Source organism: Simochromis diagramma, unplaced genomic scaffold (genome assembly GCF_900408965.1).
Source record: "Simochromis diagramma unplaced genomic scaffold, fSimDia1.1 OVJJ01000341.1, whole genome shotgun sequence".
Classification (NCBI taxonomy): domain Eukaryota; kingdom Metazoa; phylum Chordata; class Actinopteri; order Cichliformes; family Cichlidae; genus Simochromis; species Simochromis diagramma.
The window spans coordinates 333,340-355,655 of NW_024386788.1; the positions used below are offsets into that span (position 1 = coordinate 333,340).

At 42.2% G+C, this 22,316-nt stretch overlaps 2 long non-coding RNA genes across 2 annotated transcripts; both read left to right on the forward strand.

Annotated features, from left to right (window-relative positions):
- Nucleotides 1-4,697: 4,697 nt before the first annotated feature.
- LOC120728279 lies at nucleotides 4,698-10,794 on the forward strand. The gene is made up of 3 exons (XR_005694680.1): nucleotides 4,698-4,883; nucleotides 5,138-5,239; nucleotides 10,458-10,794. It is a non-coding gene; the product is annotated as an uncharacterized LOC120728279 (long non-coding RNA).
- Nucleotides 10,795-16,609: 5,815 nt separating this feature from the next.
- LOC120728281 lies at nucleotides 16,610-18,499 on the forward strand. Its single transcript, XR_005694682.1, has 3 exons — nucleotides 16,610-16,829; nucleotides 17,312-17,404; nucleotides 18,272-18,499. It is a non-coding gene; the product is annotated as an uncharacterized LOC120728281 (long non-coding RNA).
- Nucleotides 18,500-22,316: the final 3,817 nt, after the last annotated feature.

The following is a 22,316-nucleotide window of genomic DNA, read 5'->3' on the forward strand; positions in this document are numbered from 1 at the left end:
AAATGATTAGTTCATTACCAGGCCTCTGGAGAACTTCAAGAGATGTTGAGGAGGTCATTTAGCCATTTGAATCAGCTGTGTTGGATCAAGGACACATTTAAAACCTGCAGGACACCGGCCCTCGAGGCCTGGAGTTCGACACCTGCTCTAATATATAGCTGATCCTCTCCATGTGCAGCAGAGCAGTCAGTTCTCTTAGCCACATTTTAATTGAGGTACAATGTCAGACTTCCAGAGTTATTATATAAGTTTCATAGCAATTACCATTCTGAACAAAACTGTAGTTTGTGCAGCAGAGCTATAGAAGAGAAGAGGAAGAGCCAAACAACGCAGTTACTGGGTCCGGCTCTGATGTGCAGTTGTACATATCAGAGAACAATTTAAAGATATCCAGCCAGTAATTGTACAATTTGGGGCATGTCCAAAATTGATGCATAAGACAGCCTTCTTCAAGTTTACAACGATCACGTATCGGACCAATAGAAGGAAAAATCCTCTGCAATTTCGTTTTTGGATATTGAAGACTGTGAAGCATTTTGAATTGAATTTACTGGTGTTTATAGAGCAAGAGTGGATCCTACACAGATTCCTCTCTCACACCTCATCTCCAATTTACAAACCCAACTCTTCCTCCCATGCCGCCTTCAAACAGTCAGATTTAAAATTCAAGTATCCTGAAAAAGCGTTCACAAAGCCAGAAACCAACTTTTTAGAACCCGGGAAACCAAAGAAATGAAAAAATTGGTCCCTCTTCCTGAAAAGATAATTTACGGATGTTGAACATAGTTTCTCATCTGTAAATAATGAAGAAAAAATGTGACGCAGGGAGAGAGCTTGTTCTGCAACTGGGGAAATGACACAAATTTCCTGTTAATATCCCTCTTTATCTGATCTAAACACGAGGGTGGAAATGCATTATTACAATATATTGGAGTATGGATCAAGTTTCTGGTAGAGCGCAGCCTTTTTTTGATCTGACTAAAGATTTTAGCGAAGTTCGAAGCTATAAAATTATTGACCTCGTATTTGAAGATGAAAAGAGAAGAGCTGGAATGGAACTATTATCAACCCCACCACTCTCTATGACCACCCAAGGGAGGGTATTAGCAGACATGACCTTTTTGTACCATTCCTGCCAATAAGCAAACGTTTTGGCATTTGATTTGATATACCTTTATTAGTCCCACAAGGGGAAATTTCATAAGGCTGCCGACCTATTGCACGCAATGGCGGCGCCATCTTACCCTCCGACCATACATACATTACACAAACATCACATGGGGAAGACAGGTCAGAGAGGTATAACAATGGAAAATGCACCACATGAGGAAAGATAAGGAGAAAAAATAACTCCCCCCAGACTGAGCTCCAACAGGGAGATCAGTTTGAGAACAGAAAAAAACACCTCTGCACATAGCACATGAAAAAACTCTTAATACACCAAAGAAACACATGACAAGCAACAGGTGTGGGTAAAGGGTGCAGCATCGGAAGGGAATAAGCATCGAAGGCGTTTGGAAAGGGAGGGGGGATGAGTGTGTGCATATCAGTGTATGTGTGTGTGTGTCCATAGTTCAGCTGAGACAGTGTCCTTCGCCCTGCCAGGCTAAGTAAACAGTCTTGCAGCCAACCCAGGTGGCCTTGCATAGAATGGGAAGGAACAGACTAAACACAGTCGTTATCAGGGTGTTGTTGTTCAGCTCCAGCCTTGCAGCTGGCGGCAAAGTGGGTATCCGCATAAGTGATGGTATTTTTTACTTTAGTGCGAACAGCTCATATGAATTTCAAAGCAGTTCTACAGTCCAACACTGGTCTCTCAATCTCCCGTTGGAGAGCCGCGAGCTTCGCCATGCTTGCGTTCTGTGATGTTGTCATTTCTTGTGCTCAAGGAGCCGATTTCTGAGAACTCACGGCAGTGTGCCTCCCCGAGATGTCATCCAATTTGCGCCCAGAGATGTTATTCCGGGCTAGCCCTTCCGAGATGTATCCAGTCTGCAGTCAGAGATCTTATTCTGAGTATTCAAAGCAGCCGTAGCCTCTCCAAGATCTTATCTGTGCTGCACCCAATGAGCCCATTTGAGAAACTCACGCCTCTTCCCATCGTTTGAATCCCAGCGGGCAGCCTTGTGGGGGTTTGAACAGCCGGTTCCACTTTCTTAATTCTTCGATAAGTCAGGTCCAAGCCAGCTCCGATCAGCAATCATGGTTCCGAATAGGTAGATATCTTCAGCACTCAGGCTCACCCAAGCCCAGACTTCTCGTTGAGAAAGGGGTGTCAATTGCATTTAGGGACCAGTTGATCAAATCCACAATTCCTCTTTTAGGTTTTAGAGAACAGACTGTGACAGAGTGTTCCAGAGAAAAGTGCGACCGCCTTCATCAAGAGCAAGAGCAGTGCAAATTTGCAACCCAATAATAAAATAATAATAAATATAAAATAAAAATATAAAAAAAAATAAAAAAATAACAAAACTGAAAATGTGGCAGACCAAATCCACCCTCATCTTTAGACTTACATAGATGAGCTTTTGATATTCTATGAGTTTTGAAGCCCCAGACAAATGATAATACCACTGAGATGATCAATTTGAAAAACTGTTTATTCAAAAAGATTTAGGGAGAGAAACCATTTTAATTGCATTGATGCGTCCCACCAAGGAACTAATAACTAATTAGAAGCATAATAACACCCAGGTATTTCACACTGTCTATAATTTTAAAAGTTAAAGTTTTCAAAAAGTCAACATCCAGGTTTGCAGTTAAAGTCACAAATTCACTCTTCTGCCAGTTAATTGTATAACCTGAGATTTCCCCAAATGACCTCACCAGGTCTAAAAGTACAGGAACAGATCGCTCAGGATTCGACAGGAACAAAATAACATCATCACCGACCTAAGACCCCGTTAGTCTTTAACAGGGTCTTAGGTTAGTGCATGTCAAAGTAAAATTCACAGGGATGGGATAACCCAAGGTTTCCCAGGATAAACTGGCCCTAAGCATCACTGCCTTCTTCTGATAGTGCATCTTGAATTGCTATTATCCTTCTGGGAATATTTTATTTTCATAAATGAAGGCAAACAGATCTGCCTCTACCTGCATCTATGAGTTGGAGGTTCTTCCATTTGGTATCACCAATAGCAAGGCCCAAAGCAAAGTGTTGGATTCAGTGGATGGACTCTGCCACTCAGACACTTTTGGATACAAATACTGCCCAAATGATCCCCTTGTACCTACATGCACTAAATAATATCTATACAGGTCTTTCACATCTCTGGGCTTCATCCTTCCCTTTATCCCCGAGGCCAAGATCTCAGTGGAAGACATGTGGAGGAGACCCAGAACATGGGATTGTCCAGTGCTGTCAGAAGCAGAGCTGCAGATGTGGACTTGAAGGCAGTTAGAACACCTAAAGCAGATATCCCTCCCTGACTGCTATATCAGCTCAGTTGCTTTTATGTGTAGAGAAGACCAATGCGAGACAAGTAGATGCCTCATATCTAACTGCATGATTAAGAGTGGCTCCAAAGAATCAGAAATCCATGCCAAGCCAAAGTTTTGCAGCACTTACTCTCTCCCCTCTACTGAATATTGGGCAACAGAGATCCTATAACAAGCCCAGTGGGCCTCTGAGGAAACATAGTGGAAATCGTAGGTGTATGATGATTCAGGGCAGAAGGACACTGCAACTCGGTAACATTGTTATGATGGTAGACTCTGTCTAGCCATGAGCACTTTGGCCAGTGAGCCATGTCACCACCTTGCACCTTGGTGGCAGGCAAAATTTTTATCAGGACTGATAATTCACCCCAAAACCTCAAATACACACACACACATACACATTATGTAATCGTTCTCATGTCTCAAGTATTTAGTTGTTTACTTTTAGTAAATAACTAAATACAAACTAATTTTAATGCAACATTATTTTCACTGTTGTTTCATCATAAGACAAACATAACAGATCATACAACTTTCATTTTAACCCTCACAGCTCGTCTGACTGTGAGTCCCAGCAGCTCTCAGTTCTTTAAAAGAGACTTTGTGTCTCTGAGCTGTGAGGAGGACGACAGCTCTGCTGGATGGACTCCGAGGAGAAACACAAGCAAACAACAGAGGACTCAGTGTGGAAATGGGTGGGGAGAAGGAAATGGTTCTTCATGTAACACCACTGTTTTCCTACTGGACAGTGGAGTTTACTGGTGTGAGTCCAATCAGAGTACCATCAGTAACATGGTTAACCTGACAGTCACTGGTAAGCTGAGTGTGTGGAGTTAGTGTTGATGAAGCTGTGTGTAAATGGATGAAATGCTGTAGTTTGTCTCTGTGTTGAGGTGGATCAGTGATCCTGCAGAGTCCTGTCCTCCCTGTGATGGAGGGAGATGACGTCACTCTGCTCTGTAAAACAAAGACCACTCCCTCCAACCTCCCAGCTGCTTTCTATAAAGATGGCTCCCTCATCAGGAAGCAGCCTACAGGTCACATGACCATCCAGCATGTTTCCAGGTCTGATGAAGGCCTCTACAAGTGTGACATCAGCGGTCATGGAGAGTCTCCATCCAGCTGGATCACTGTCACAGGTGACACACTCACCTGTCTGTGTTTCTGCAGCTTTCAACATTCACAATGTGACGACAACTTAATGACTGTTTGCTTTATTTTAGGGGAACACACCACCACACCTCCACCTACATCCACACCTCCACCTACATCCACACCTCCTCCTACATCCACACCTCCTCTTGGTTCCACCTCCACCACTCTTCCTCCATCACTCTCTCCTCCTGTTCTCTCTGTGTTGTCATCTGTTGGATCAGCCTGTGTTGCGGTTCTACTGGTGTTACTGGTTCTGCTGGTGAGACGATGTGTTCACAATAAACCTGCAGGTGAGTCTCAGACTGATAGAATAAAGTTCACATTCATTATGATTACACAGAGACAGCACAGCAATGTACTGTAGGTACTTCCTGATCTTACATCCATGGTTTTCTTTTGCTGAATAATGTACACAGTCATTATTTCTGGACATTGTAAAATGTAAAAATGATTTTTCTAAATAATTTCCTTACATTTTTAACAATTAAATTCTGTACAGTACATTAAATACAGTAAATTGTTCTTTTTTTTTAAATAATTTCAGAAGGACAAGAAAACACTTTAGAAAATGAAGTCATTGATGACATCATATACAGTGAGATCAAAACATCACACTGTCCGCAGCAGCCAATCAGACAAAGCAGAGGTAATATTGGTCTCGTCTTCTTTTTGTTTGTTTTTGTAGTAGCTTCCGGGGTGGGGACAAGATTACTTTGGTTTTTGAAGTAATATTTAAATTACGGAATTTAAATATTCCGTAATTTCAGGAGACTGTGAAGACATGAGATAATGAATAAAGAAACTATTTTTGCCATTTCTTTGTCACAAGTGGGTACCTCCACCTGTTTTCAAAGTGTTATAGGGGATTCCATTTCCCAATCAAACCAATTGTCTTCCACTTACCCAGACACTGTGTTAACCACTCCACTAAGGAAACAAAGACATTTTGAGAAAGCTATTACTATGAAACAAATCTAAATAATGTTTTTAAATAGTTCTCAATCAACAGTTATTTTTGGAAACAAATGAGCAACATTATGACCATTTCAGCTTTTTGTAAAGTTATCAGCTAATGTTAGCTAGCTTGGTTTTAAATCCGCTTCCGTGAACTGTATGGGAGCATCACAGAGACACAAACATCCTAGATGCTAACTCACCAATACTGGAGCTCAGTGTTCTTGTACAATTTACCCCAAAGCAGCCATATTACTGTACAGACTTACATTAAAATGCCCCCAAAACCTCCAACAGCACAGCCACAGTCTCAGGGATCCAGTTTTGGGATAATGAGCTGAGGTGAAGGCTAACAGACAGCTAGCAGCTACAGGCAGCTTTCCCTGCCAGTCAAAAGGCCACTCCCCTAATAATGCAAACGTTAAGCCTTAATGTAATTATAGCAGGCAAACCTTGAAATCTTTCTGGGATTTCCTTATCTGGGTGACTCAGGAGGTAGTCCACACACTACAACACGACAACCACCAAAGGGAGATCATTTTGACTCCATCCTGCAACAGTTGCAGCACTGCTACGTTTCTACTCTAGAACAGTAGAAAACCATTTCATAAGTAGAAGTAAGCCTACACATTTTAACATCACATTTGGAGCCTCAAGTGAACATTTGACATTTGTGAACATTTGACATTTATTCAATTCAGTTCTGTTGCATCTTCAAAAATTAAAAATGAAATAACTGAGACTTACAATGGAGTATCGTTGCAAATGGTTTACTGAACCTTCTTTTCAGCGCATGTACAGAACATCAGTATCCATTTTCTACTGCCTCCTACAGGACACACTCTTCTTCCACTTCCTTACAACATTAATGTAACACAGAACCAATACTGCCTCTCCTGGCATTACCATTGTAACGACACACTCATTCTCATTCTGCTTCTTTCAGATGAATAACAGGAACTTAGGATGTAGGTATCTATGAATAATAACTATTATGCATACTCATATATTTATATAACCAACTAATTTCTTGATGCGATAGCACAAGTTCAAAGCCTTTATTGTCATTGCATTTGGAAATGCAACAGAATGTGACATAACTGAACGATTAAACTTGTTTTTAAACCTTGTTTCGGAACAAAGTCGCAAACAATTATAATTGTGTGTCCACAAGAGAATTCGTACATGCACCATTTATTGGCATACATCCATTTTCTCCTGCTTCTCTTGGTCCAGACTGCAAAGATAACAAGACCTCTCTCTCTGGAGCCACCTCCTTTAACTCTTGTAAAGGAATTCCAAGCCAAGCCAACAGAAAGACAAAATCTCTCACAGAGAAATTATCCCTCCACCATGTTTTGAGTTTATTCCAAGGTCTCAAAGCCTCCAAGGGAACAGCCAACTTAGCAATGAAGATACAGAACATGGTCCAGTCAAGCTCGGTGTCCCCAGCTTCTTTGAACAGAAACATCTAGGTTTGATTTCTCTAAAAGGAGGACAGATCAATTTATTTAACTGGAATAACTAAGTAATAATAAGTTACCTCAAGGGCCAGTGTTTACCCACTGGAAACATGTTGCTTAAATATGATGATATTAAGAAGGTCCGTGGTTGGGCAGCTCATGGGATTCATCAGTGTACAAATTAAAACCTCCAATTAGAATCACTTCACCCATTTTAATAATACAAGTCACAAAGTTAGGAAACCCAGTTAAAAGTGACGCTGTTGAGGTGGATGATCAATAAGCTCAAACACAATAAAACAGCTTTAAGAGGAAGAGTGGAAAAAAACTGTGGAAAATATATATTCCAGATACTAGAAAGAAGATCTGTGTTCCAGCCTCAAATAGTGCTCCAGGTGATGACAACTGATTGTTGTCAGGTGTGTGGGCCAAGGGCGGGAGCCCACAGTGAGCTCCGTCCAGGCAGAGAGGGAGGGAGAGAGAGAGAGAGAGAGAGAGAGAGAGAGAGAGAGAGAGAGAGAGAGAGAGAGAGAGAACCAATAGCCTTGTGGCTGGGCAGGCACGGAGACCATGACACATGGCGTGACATGTAAGGAGTTCCAGTTTACATTCACCAGCCACTTTTGTGCAGCTTACTAGTATGTGGTTGGACAAAAGTTTTTATTTATTCTAAATAAAGTTATTTGAATGTGTCACTGTTACAGGTAACAGGTACTAATACTTTATGACAGATATGTCAGATCATTACATGTTCTCTCGTCACATAGACAACTGCTATAATAATAAATCTACAATGTTCCAAAAGAGTGGTGTAATCAGCACTACCTTGACTTGTGACTAGTGATCGTATATCTTAAATGCCAAAATGAATGACACCCCTCCCCCCAAAAATAACAGCTTATTTTGTTTTTTAATTAATGACTGTGTGTTGCCATGAGACCAATTGAACAGACCTCTGATACAATGAATCATTTTCACTTTAAACTTCTGCATGACAGTCCACGCTTTAATGATTCCAATTATCTATAGGAAGCCTTCCTTAGTTTGATGAAGAATACTCAGCTTGTTGTTAGAATACGTTTGCTTTGTGCTCTGTGGTGAAATGTGTCACTTTGCACTGAGAGAAAATGGCAGCTTTGTGGTTGCTCACCTTCAGTTTTCACACAAACATCACGCAGATCGTTGTCATCTGTTAGCGTTTCTCTGCAGAGGTGTTAAGAAGTTGGAAAAAAACTGTGAAAAGCTTCTGATGTTTGTAAAGGTTGGGACTTATTTTCTTCATAAACAAGTATAAATAACATTTTGCTATAGCAACTATTTAATACTATTCAATTACTACTACTATTGTATCTGCAGTAACTAGGAAGGCGCCATTTATGGACAAACACACATCAGATCAAAGAGGCCCAGAAGTACGGCTGCTCTTTAACTTTGAACAGTGCTGAAAGTTAGTTGGTAGCTAAGCCAGCCTGACTCAAGCTCAGGATATTAAACTTCTAATCTCAGAAAGAAACCTTCCCAACACTATCTTTATCTGCACACAGGTTCTTATCTATATAGCACCAAATCACAACAGCAGTCACCTCAAGGCGCTTTATATTGAAAGGTAGACCCTACAATTATACATACAGAGAAAAATAAAAAAACAAGCAGTGGGAAGGAAAAACTCCCTTTTAACAGGAAGAAACCTCCAGCAGAACCAGGCTCAGGGAGGGGCGGGGCCATCTGCTGCGACCAGTTGGGGTGAGAGAAGGAAGACAGGATAAAGACATGCTGTGGAAGAGAGACAGAGGTTAATAACAGATATGACTCAATGCAGAGAGGTCTATTAATATATAGTGAGTGAGAAAGGTGACTGGAAAGGAAAAACTTGATGCATCATACGAATCTCCCAGCAGCCTACACTCATTGTAGCATAACTACAGGGGAATTCAGGGTCACCTGGTCCAGCCCTAACTATATGCTTTAGCAAAAAGGAAAGTTTTAAGCCTAATCTTAAAAATAGAGATGCTGTCTGTGTCTTGAATCCAAACTGGAAGCTGGTTCCACTGAAGAGGGGCCTGAAAACTGAAGGCTCTCCCTCCCATTCTACTTTTAAATACTCTAGGAACAACAAGTAGGCCTGCAGACCGAGAGCAAATGGCTCTAACTGGGTTATGTGATACTATAAGGTCATTAAGATAAGACGGGACCAGATCATTCTAGACCTTGACTGTGAGGAGCAGGATTTTGAATTACATTTTGCATTTAACCTCAATGGATGTGTCTATGAAGGGCCAAAAGGCTTTTTTTCTTGGGGCCAGCACTGGCTTGCCTCCTCCTGTGAGAATGCCCACAATCCCTTTGGATGTCCCAACATATCCACCCTTTTACGAAGGTCTTGGCTGTCTTCACACTCACTGGCCAGTGGCAGTCCATCGACTCCACCTTTCTAATTAGAAGCCACAGTACCACCTGCTCCAGGATCTAACTGTAGCATGTCCATTCCTTCCTCAGCCATTCCCGTTTGCAGCTCCCTGATTGCTACATTCTTCATCTTTTGTTTGTAGGAGAAGGGTCACTTCCCCACTTTCAGACAAGAGCTGCAAAGGTGGTGACAGTAGTTCTTGAGAATAGCCAAAGTGATCCAGCACAGCATTATGGACTTCCAAAAGATACTGACAGTAGGCTGAGCACTGGTATCTGGGCCTCCCGAGACAGCAGAGGAAGTAACCACACCGCCCATTGTGCTTCCAGACATTTACATGCCACTTGCATGGCCTCAAACAAGCCTAGAAATCACTGTAGGTAATCTGCAGGGATACAATGTGCTACTGCCTACTCTTGATGCTCTGCCGTGATTTCGGCCAGGGCTTGCACTGGCTGTACAACCTCAGTCCAACATGGTTCTGTGTGTTGGGTGAAGTTGGGCACCACTGTAGTACTATGTTGCTAGCGTGAATTCCAGACACAAAGTCAGAGTTCATGTGTTTTATTTTTATGTTGCCACAGTTTATAGCAATTGTCTTTTCAGACATTAACTTGATTAGTTCAGCAACATTTCAGCGTACTCCAACACACACACACATAAAAAAAAAACAGTTATTAGCAAACAATGAAGATATTTCGTGCGTCACAAGTAGCCGTACGTTTAAGTGTGAATGCACTTGTACACTCAAAACGGCAGGTGTAAGTGGAAATAAATAATTTGGGATTGGCATGGTCCTGGTTTTGTTGCCATGGTTCTGAGTTGAACTTGTGAATTTTTGATAATTAATGAGTCAGTATTTGGATGTTTGTTTATGATTTACATTTATATCTTCATGCATTTCCTTACTATTTTGAGTCTTTAGTCCTTAGTTTTAGTTATTGATCATATTAGTTTATTATTTCTCTCAGTATTTTCTGTTGCTTTCCTTAGGCTCCCTGTTGTTTAAACTGTGTGTGTGTGTGTGTCTTTGTACTCAGACTTTAACCGAGAGCCCAACGTTGTCTACTCTTCAATGAAGTAGTCCACGGGTCCAACCGCTGGTGTCTAACTGGTCCCCCCAGCACCACAGACACAGGATATGTACATGCTAAATAGATTTGTATGCAGATTTGTGTGTATTTTGCGTAATGTCTTATCTTTTATCTGCGTTTTTAAAGTGCATTTTGCTGCAAAATCAACAGTATGGTTACAAATGTTTTTAAGTCCTCAGTAAGATCACTGTTATTTATATTTTATTCATGTTTGTTACATCTTGATCTTGTTGCTGAAGTAGCAATTTAGTTCCTCTACAAGATTAATAAATGTTTGTTCTCACTTGTTTTCCATGTGTGTTTCTGTGGGTTTTGCCGCGGTATCAGATGGAAAATCTGACTTGAGTTTGCTTTGGCTAACTGACACACCTCTATTCAGTGCAGAAAAGTGTGAGACTAAAGACAGCAGAAGTGTCACTCGGTAGTTTCAAATGACACTGAAAAGCTTCAGTGTGTTTGATACTGATATCTGACATTTTGCAGCTGTACTTTGAAAATATGTTGGTATAGATGTGACCCGTGGGAGGTACTATTTAATTAGTAAATGAGCCTCAGCAGGGCTGGACTGGGACAAAAAATCGGCCCGGGCATTTTGACTAGAGACCGGCCCACCAAAAATGTGACGTCATTCAGGGGTAAAACCGCAAAGGATTCTGGGAACTTGTGGCAAGAGGTACTAGCGCATGCAGGCTTTCAATTGAACTCAGTTACACAGCGATAAAAAGAAACACAAAAAATGGCAAGAAGCTGTTGTATTATTAACTGCAATAGCCGGTGTTGTGCCAAAAAGTGATTGCTCGTATTTAAATTGCTATAAGTAACTTGTTGGGCTATAATATGTGAAACATATATCAAATGCATCCCTCATGGATGACATAAAGTCATCTCTCCATCTCTCTCTGCTGCTCTTCTGTCTCCTCTGTCACAGACTTCTCCACTTTAGATGATAAATCAGCCTGGTGCAACATGTAAGGATTGGCACAATTTGTTAAGATTTTGAGGAGTTTTGAGAAACTAACCTTAAGCATAAAATAAAATTTACTATCAGTAACTTCATAGCACCCGCCCAGCAGTATATAAACTCTGTCATGCTAGCTAGTACGCAGTACCAGTTATTCTAAGCGACTGTAAAAAGTCAGCACAACGAAAACAAACTACAACTAAAATGAGTTTATATCTGACACAGATAGACAGCAGGTCATAACTTCTTACCTGAAGTTCAGTTCCTCTGCCACTATGACCGGCCGCCTCGGGTCTCTCCTCCTCTTGCCTCCCCTTTCCCTTATCCACCTGCTGGCCTCCACCACTTGCTGATGTTGCTAAATCTGTGGAAGCTATGCCATAGCTACCGCCAAACAATTCAGTTATTTTTACACATTTGGCAGCGTCTGCCTGAAGGGCTTGTTTCTTTTTGGCCCTAATTTTTTCTGCACCTCCTTTCCTTTTTTTGTTCTCCATTTTCTTTAGTTCGTCTATAAGAAACAAGGGGGAGGGTGCATCCGACCTCCTCAGCTGTAATTGGTCCAGCCCAGAATCGATCATGACCAATTGGCCAATCCAACACCTTTCATTATTTATACCCTTCCAAAAAAAAAATCGATCGGCCAATAAAAACAAAAAAATTGCCAGCGGCCCACCGGGCAAATGCCCGGTATGCCCGATGGCCAGTCCAGCTATGAGCCTCAGGAATATAGTCAGTTGGGGGTTGCAGAGAGGTGTGAAGAGCTCTGGTGGATGGGGAGGGAAGGGCTTCTGAATCAAACCTGTTAAACTGTTTTAATTTGGTCTACTTTCCTGGTCAATACAGTGTTATCCACACAGAAGCTGATATAGTCTGTTATGCAGGTTGTTAGGCTGGCTGGATGGGGGAGTGGCGTGTGCCTCGCGGCACTCTCGATGGAGGACACTGAAGACAAGATACTTCAAACAGATCGTGAGAGCAGCTGAGAAGATCATTGGAGCTCCTCTTCCCTCCATCACGGATACTTATAGCACCTGTTTCATCGGCAAAGCCACCAGCATTGTGGAGGACCCCACACACAGTTTCTTCCCCCAAGCCGTCAGATTCCTGAAGACTCAGTGACTGGAAGGACACACACACTCGCACACCTCCATACTCATGACTACCAAGCACTTAACTGCAGTCTCTCACTCTCATACACACACACACAGGGAGAGAGAGAGACTAAGTTACTTTTGCACAATACTCAGCATTTTGCACATATCCATTGCATCTTGTGATTCTATCATCCTGTTCCATCTAGTGTTGCTGTGGACGGGCTGTGAGTACTCAGACTGCTACAGAACGCAACATGGAGGCCTGTTGACTTTTTCTTAAAAGTGGGTGAAATGACACTTTCTTCAGTTGACACAGGATACACACACACACGCACACACACACACACACACACACACACACACACACACACACACACACACACACACACACACACACCCTCCTACCCCTCTCAAAACACCTCCAATGCACATCCTTTATATGTTGTAAGGTGTGAAGATTCACGTGCTCTCTGTGCTGAGGTGTTTTGTTTTTCTCTGTTCTCAAACTGTTCTCATGTGACAAATAAAGGCTTATTCGTTCATTATTCATTAATTTATAATCACCCATAAAGGAAAATGAATGTTTTTGTCTGTTTTTGTAATGTTTAGATGAATTAACCTTGGTTCAATCAAACTGAAGTCAACACTGTGTTGGAAAATTGATCAGCTCTTCTTTAGTTTATTAAAGTTATTACAACCTGATCTGGAAATCCAAAACAGTCATAGCTCAGTCATACTCGACCAGCATACCGTGTCACTATCTGTAGTCTGGGGTTCAGGTCTGTTCATGTGTCTCTGCACAGCTCTAATTAAAATGTGTTCAGAGGGCCTCGGTGTCTGAATGGTTCCAGTTCAGCTCCATAACAGCAGCGTCCCTGGTTTGATTCCTGTGTTTCAGCTCATATCTGCCTCTCTCACTGAGGGGGACGTCCACTACATGGACATGGATTTGTTTATCAACCAAACTACAGATCACTGAGAGCAGAAAGGACTTCATTCTCTTTCCTTTTTGAAATTCTTCATTTTCATTTATGTGAAATAATGAATGATAGAGAGCATCGCTGATATTAAATATAATCAGACTGTGTGAAAACATTTCTTGTGTATATATGTTTTTCTTTATAGACAACAGTGGATTTTCTGTATACACTTATGTTTTCCTGGTCTTTGTTTGCATAGAAGCTTTAAACCACTATCTTTTAATTTCAGGGTTTTTTACACAAAGGAAAATGTTTGTGTTCTGCTTCAGTGTTTGAACCAATAGAAAGCTGGTGCTCAGAGGAAGAGGGCGGGCTTTACTTGGTGTCAGTGACAGAAATGAAAAAAAGCTCAAATGAGTGAGAAGGACGATGAAGGAAACATCTGTGCTGTGTCTGCTCTGTAAGTAGAATCTCTGTGTTTGTTTGAATTCTTGTACTTTGACTGTCTGCTCTCCTGATAACTGATGATGGAGGAGAAGACATGAAAAACAAATCAGGCTGAATTCAAGTTAAGGAAATAAGGATAAGCTGCATTTGTCGGTTGCAGCTGCCTGCAGCTGAGATGACAGACCTAGTCAACCATACATACAATATACAAACAGTGGGGAGACAGGCCTGGCTAAGTAGCAAAAAAGGATAGACAATGAAATATGTAACACATAGGGGCAATTCAGGAGAAAAAATAAGGATTTCTGCTCATAATGACTCCCCTGTTGGCAGAAAACAAAAAAAACACTCCATAGCACATAAAGAAGCACAGATATCATCACGCTATAACACCATGAAACACAGACAAGCAGCATCTGCCAATGAGCACAGTGGGTCATGGATGCTGCTACCTCATCGCGCCTCCGGCTGAGCTGCTGTCCCTATCAGGTGGGAGGAGGCATTGGATCCGTAGAAGGGAGGGCAATTGTGAGGGCATATCAGTATTACTGTGCGTTTGTTTCTTGAGTTCAGCCTGAGAAAGTGTCCTTTCGCCTATTAATCAAAGACCAAAAGTCCACAGCCTACGCAGGCGGCCTTGAGGAGTTCAGTCTCGTTATCCTATCGCTTGGAAGAATGTTGTTGTCAACCTTCAAGCAGCTGGTGCCGTCTGGGGTGGGGGTGTATCCGCATGAGAGATGTTGGTTATGTGAAATAGGGCGAACAAACTGCATTAATTCTTCAGTCGTTTTAATGTCCATCAATGGTCTTCAGGTGTATCTCTCTTTTGGAGAGCATGTATCAGAATTTCAGGAGCAGGACCACGCTTCCAAACACGCTCCTTCCAGCTGTCATCTATATAAACTCCCCTAGTTCTGCAAGCTGATCGTTCTCGTTTACGTGCCCCACCCTCCCTCCCTTCGTCTCCATTCTTCAACTGCTTCACTTCTATTTAGTAAATGTGGATCTGCCAGGCCCGGGAGCCATCGCCAGTCCCCTTTTGAGCCCTTCCCCAAACCGCAGCTCATTTCATGTCAAAGCATCACTTTTTGCTACTAAAACGCTGTCAAACAGAAATGCGGATGTGGGCCCAGCTAGTGAATTAAGAGCTGTGAGCTCTTCCAAGATATTTCCCATATTTTCGTTCAGTAAGAACAGTCTGAGCTCTCACCACTCTTCCCACACTTTCGATCATAGTTGCAAGCCAGGTGGGTTTTCAACAGTAGTTACAGCTTTCTTCGATTTCTTATAAGGCAGGGCCAAGCCAGCTCCAAACAGGAAGAACCCCGTTATCATGGTGCCGAATAGGTAGATGTCTTCAGTATCCTTGATAGACAGTCCCGCCAAGAACACAACACGTCACTTCTGACACCCGTTCATCATGTATCCAGCAGGGAACATCCCTCCAAGATACTCAGGCGCTCCTGCACCTAGGCTTCTTGTCAATAATAGAGTGTCAATTGCATGTTGACCAGTTGATCAAATCCATAGTTCTTTAGATTTTAGAGAACAATAGCGAGACTGAGAGGCTCTATCAGCGTTGAAAACACCATGAAGACCAACTGCAGGTCTGAACTGACTCTTTATCTTTACTCAGGAGTCGAGGAAACACAGCAGGCAGTGAAAAGATCAAATCATTCACTCGATATATGAACACAGCTGTTTGTGTGTTTGTCAGCTGTTTGTGTGGAGTTGTTCTTTATGTTCACCTCAAATCAACCTGAGTGTCATTTCTCTTTAGTTCTGATCTCACTGCTGAGCTGCACAACAAACCAAGGTCAGTAACCTTCTTCTGTCACAGTTTAAACCTGAGAAATGCTCACTGATATGACCTGACTGGGTTCATGTTTCACAATGTAGCGCACATATAAAGTGATGAAATGAGGATTCTGCAAAACATTGATTTTACCATTTTATCACATATAAAATTATAAGTTTTTCATTTTAACCCTCACAGCTCGTCTGACTGTGAGTCCCAGCAGCTCTCAGTTCTTTAAAAGAGACTTTGTGTCTCTGAGCTGTGAGGAGGACGACAGCTCTGCTGGATGGACTCTGAGGAGAAACACAAGCAAACGACAGAGGGCTCAGTGTGGAGATGGGTGGGGAGAAGTAAATGGTTCTTCTTGTAACATCACTGTTTACCAATCATACAGTGGAGTTTACTGGTGTGAGTCCAGAGAGGGTCCCATCAGTAACATGGTTAACCTGACAGTCACTGGTAAGCTGAGTGTGTGGAGTTAGTGTTGATGAAGCTGTGTGTAAATGGATGAAATGCTGTAGTTTGTCTCTGTGTTGAGGTGGATCAGTGATCCTGCAGAGTCCTGTCCTCCCTGTGATGGAGGGAGATGACGTCACTCTGCTCTGTAAAACAAAGACCACTCCCTCCAACCTCCCAGCTGCTTTCTATAAAGATGGCTCCCTCATCAGGAAGCAGCCTACAGGTCACATGACCATCCAGCATGTTTCCAGGTCTGATGAAGGCCTCTACAAGTGTGACATCAGCGGTCATGGAGAGTCTCCATCCAGCTGGATCACTGTCACAGGTGACACACTCACCTGTCTGTGTTTCTGCAGCTTTCAACATTCACAATGTGACGACAACTTAATGACTGTGTTTGCTTTATTTTAGGGGAACACACCACCACACCTCCACCTACACCCACACCTCCACCTACATCCACACCTCCACCTACATCCACACCTCCACCTACATCCACTTCTCCTCCTGCCTCCATCGCTAGCCCTGGTTCCCCTCTCATACCTGTGTTGTCATGTGTTGGATCAGTCTGTGCTGTGGTTCTACTGGTGTTACTGGTTCTGCTGGTGAAACAATGTGTTCACAGAAAACCTGAAGGTGAGAATCAAACTTCCTGCACTTTTATGTGTGCGGTTGTTACTTGATGCATGCTTGCATGTTACTTGACTCATTTTTAGAACTAAGCCCAATCTATTCTTTCCAAACACGGTAGTGTTGCCAATCCCATTGGGGTCATACAAAGAGATAAAAAGCATCAGAGGATGTCTCTGTGTGGGTCATACAGAGATAACTCAGGAAAAGCAGAGTTAAGGAATGTATAAATGTCCTCTTACTTATGAGCAAACACGTGTCTCCACTACAAAGGGGTTACCACCACCTAAACAGTGGATATAGGGTATGTGAGCAATATGTCTCTGCACTGTGCTGCATGGAGCTGAGTTTATCGATTACTTACCTCTCTGAAAATGTGACATTGCAGCCATGGAGTTTTCTGTTTGTGCAGTAACAAATTTCTTAAATGTAATCTCTGTTTAGATATTTAATTGAACAATTTTTTTTATGTTGAATGATTTCATCAGATCAAGAAGAAACCGAAGATGACATCATCACTCATGTCAAGTACAACATCAAAACATCCAGTCATCAACAACAACCAATCAGACGAAGCAGAGGTAATGTTGTGTTTTCTTCATGGTGAGGTTCAGACAGTTTTAGCTCCTTGTTATCGTAGTAAAGATGGGGGGCATTTTACTTGTTGTTTTGTTGGATTACTGCGTTGGACAATATGGTTGTCTGTGGTGGCTGATTCACCTTTGGAGCCTCATGTGGACATTAGAGTAATTGCATTTTTTGTCAGTTTTTTCATCTCTGGAAGTTTGTTTGGTTTGTTTGATAGTTTGATTAAAGTTTATAGCACAGAACCTCACCCATATGTGGACAAGTTTTACCAGTTTGGCTGCTAAATGGTTAAATTTGCTTCTAAGGACTTTGGTGTCGACTGAAGCAGTCGACAAACACACGGAGCAGCAACAGCGGCCAAGCCGAACACAGGCGCCATGTTGCGTGTCAACCTCCGTGACATCTCATTGATTCTGAGTAAAGAGGCAGACTGAACAGACAACCTCCAAATGCCAGGAAATGTTGCACAGAGAGAAAAAAAAGCTGCAGAGAATCAGCGGAAAGCAGTTTTGCCCAGACGTCTTGCTTATTAGCATGTTCAGAGCTACTGAATCCCTCTGTGTGTGGGTCATACAGAGAGAGGCAGAACGCAGGCAAAACAGCACTAAGAGATGTAGAAATTACCTCTTCTCAATGTCCAAACACAGGTCTCCACTACAAAGGGGTTACAATCTTCAACCAAACATGTACAGTACATGCTGGCTAAGTCTGAGCACCATGCTCGATGAAAATCTCAGTTTACCGAGTAACTCTGTGATGTCCAAATTGCGGGGATGGAGCACAGTGTCTGTGCTTTCTTAAATGTAATCTCTGTTTAGATATCTAATTGAACAGTTTTTTTTAATGTTGGATCATTTCAGCAGATCAAGAGGAAACTGGAGAAGATGACATCCTGACTCATGTCAAGTACAACATCAAAGCATCCAGTCATCAAAAACAACCAGACAGACGAAGCACAGGTAATGTTGTGTTTTCTTCATGGGGGTGGAGAGGTCAAAGATGAGGGTCAGACAGTTTCAGCTCATTGTTATCATAGTAAAGATGATGGTCCGTGTACTTGTTGTTTTACTGCTCTGGACAACGTGGTTGTCTGTGGGAACCAATTCGCTTTTGCAGCCTCAAGTGGACATTAGAGTAATTGCACTTTTTTTCAGTTCATTTTTTGGCTCTGGCAGTGTCACGGTTCTGGGTCAAATTGACCCAACATTTCGAGTTCTCATGTTTTGGTTTGATTTTGTATTTTTAGTTATTTTCTTGATCTATTGTCAGGAGATGATGATGATGATGATTAGTATTATTTAGTATGTTCCAGCTTATTCTGGTTTAGGTTTAGTTCTGCCCGTTTAAAGTCCGTGTTTCTTAGTCTCCGTCTTTGTGTATTGTTTCCTGTTTTATTTTGCCTTTGCTCAGTGTCACATCGTACTCTCACGTTAACTGTGTTCTGTCTGCCTGCTTAGTTCGGTTTTGGATTCTCAGTTTAGTGAAGTTCCTGTTCTGTTGCTATCAGCAATAAAGTCTTGTTGAGTTTACGTTTGCCTCTGAGTCCTGGATTTTGGGTCCTTTCTCCCTGCCTGCCTGCACACAGCCAATTTCTGTTTGATTTGTTTGATATTTTGATTAAGCTTTAATGCACAGAGCTTAGCCCATATTTAAGACAGGTATTACCAGTTTGGCTGCTGAGTGGTTAAATTTGCTTCTGTGGACTTTGGTGAAGGTTTACAGTGGGAACATTTATGCAACCTGGTGATGGTATTTAAAAAACATAACATCGAGATCAGGCGTGCTCATGGTGGTGTGGCCACAAGTATATGTGACCAAGTGGTCAACAAGGGTTATATCAAAATTATACAATGACAATGCCACCAAGGGGTATTTCACCCCCAGTTAATATAAAATCTCCTTAAAAACTAGAAAAGATACAGGTTTAAGGACTCAACACCGAGTCCTTAAACCTGCAGATTGGCTCCAATAACCTATCTGCATATGCTGATGATGTTATTGTTTTTGTTAGAGCGAAGCTCTTGCAATAGGGGGTTGGCACACTGGACTCCCGCAACTTCCAGGTGGTTTGAAGTGGAAAAGGGGTGGTCTAAAGTATTTGGGTGTGTACTTGGGGGATGAGGATATGGCAAACAAGAACTGGGAAGGGGTGTTGGGGACAGTTGAGGGGAAATTAGGGAAGCGGAGATGGTTATTACCCCAGATGTCATATAGAGGGAGGGTTTAGATTATAAACTACCATGGCTGGGGTGACCGTGGCTCAGGGGGTTGGGAAGTGTATCTGTAACCGGAAGGTCGCCGGTTCGATCCCCGGGCTTTCTGTCCCGGTTGTTGTGTCCTTGGGCAAGACACTTTACACTACTGCCTCCTGGTGTTGGCCAGAGGGGCCGATGGCGAGATATGGCAGCCTCGCTTCTGTCAGTCTGCCCCAGGGCAGCTGTGGCTACAACTGTAGCTTGCTTCCACCAGTGTGAATGCGTGAGTGAATGAGTAGTGACATTGTAAAGCGCTTTGGGTGCCTTGAAAAGTGCTATATAAATCCAATCCATTATTATTAAACAACTTAGTTGCTTCTGTATTGTGGCATCGATTAGCTTGTCTGGAGCCACCCCCTGGCTTATTGTCTAAACTTCAATCTTTGTTGACCAATTATTTTGGGGGGATAACCGACACTGGATACCCCAGGCTGTGCTTTTTTTGCCCAAAGAGGAAGGTGGACACGGGCTGGTTCACCTGGAGAGCAGAACTGCTGCTTTCAGATTGCAGTTAATTCAGAAATACCTGATGGGAAGGGAAGAACATGTTTTCAGGAAACCAGTAACTAGTGTTATTTTAAGAGGAATGGGAGAGTTGGGCTTGGATGCTTCAATGTTTTTATTAAATTGTAATTTGATATGTTCTTTTGACATGCCAATGTTTTATAACAGCCTTTTTAAAGCTTGGACCATTTTCACATGGAAAAGACTGGAAACTACTTCTTCATTGTTTTGGCTTCTAGAGGAACCGTTGTTGTTTGGAGCCCGGCTGGATGCACATGATGGAACAGGACTTGCTTTTGCAAAAAGACTGCTTGAGTCAAAGGTTGTCAAACTAAGACAAATTGTGGAGGACCAGACCTTCAGAACACAGAAGCAGCAGCGTCTTTGGTTGGTGTGACATCTAATCGGATTATCAGGTGTATTTTGGACTCGTGGCTTAGACGGTTAACTGCATTTGAAAAGGAAATGCTGTTGGACTATTCCAGTGGATTGGAGATTCCTGATGAAAGGGATCCTTTTCCAGGATTGGGATTGAATATTGATTTTACAGGCATGGCAGGACCAATGCTTGTGAACCAAAAAGACTCCGATTTTCACATGTTGAGTGGAAAACTGTTATATAAATTGTCTGTGCAATGGTTAAATAAAAGGAAATTGAGTGGAAGAACAGATACTGTATGGAGAGTATTGAGGATAGTAAAAAACCTCTATGGTGCGTCTTTTATAAACCCCTTTTGAATAAGAGGTCAGGTGATCTACAATGGAGGATTTTGCACGGGGCCATTGCTGCTAATAGTTTTGTGTCCAAGGTTAAAAAAGGTGCAAGTGAATCGTGTCCATTTTGTCAGGAAACAGAAACCATTTTTCACATGTTTCTTGAATGTAAACACCTTGAACCACTGTTTGTTATGTTGGAGTCTGTCTTTGAAAATTGTGGAGTGGGTTGGTCTCCACTGGCATTTCTCTTTGGTGCTGGAATGTGGTATGTTCTGTTATAGATGGCCATTTGTACTTCAGATCTATGTTCATGTGACAGTTTTGTTTTTTGTTTTCTTTTCCCTTTATGACAAAACTTGTGATGTCTTGATCTTTATTTATTGGTAAAAAGTGTGTTGTTAAAAATAAAAGTCTGTCTGTCTGTCTCTGTCTCTCCTGTGCCATTAGGTAACGCAAAAAAAAATCTACTTATGTAAAAACTGGCCCTGACCTAATTTTTTAAAATAATGGATTGCATTTATATAGCACTTTTTGACACCCTCAAAGCACTTTACAATTCCACTATTCATTCACTCTCACATTCACACACTGGTGGAGGCAAGCTACGGTTGTAGCCACAGCTGTCCTGGGTCAGACTGACAGAAGCGAGGCTGCCATATCGCGCCATCGGCCCATCTGGCCATCACCAGTAGACAGCGGGTGAAGTGTCTTGCCCAAGGACACAACGACCGAGACTGTCCAAGCCAGGGCTCGAACCGGCAATCTTCCAGTTACAAGACAAACTGCCAACTCTTGAGCCACGATCGGCCACATAACTTTGCTAAAGCGACCCCAATCCTCAGTACACAGAAAACATGATGGTGTCACTTCAACAGTAGCTCTTTTTACGCTAATGTGCTCATTGTACAGGAAAATCTGGGCTTATCAGATCACATGATCTTTGTCCATATAGGTCCACGGTCCAATATTCAATTCCCTTAACAAACTAAAGCTTTCTTTTTTGATCAGCATCTCCAACAAATGGTTTTCACAGCTGTTTAGTCTCAACCATTGAGTTCTCTTTGCACTGTGCATGTGGAAAAGATTTCTCATTTCTCATTCTTTAAAAGAGAGATGGACAGGAGAATGTAAGGTTGGTTACACGCTCACCTATCATAGGTACACTGATTCAACTGCTCATTAACACAGATATCAAATGACCAAATCACTCATTTGATTAGCTTATTTACTTTCCACGTCGTAGGCCCAACAGCCTACCTGACTATTGTTGTTGACCAAGCCCATCCCTTTATGACCAGAGTGGACCCGTCTTCTAATGGTTCCTGTGCACCACTGCTCACTGAAGCCAGAGCACAGTTTCTGTGTCTGCAGACTCACCACTGATCAGTACGACTGCGCAGAAATGTTTTGTCAGGCTTTTTTTTTTTAA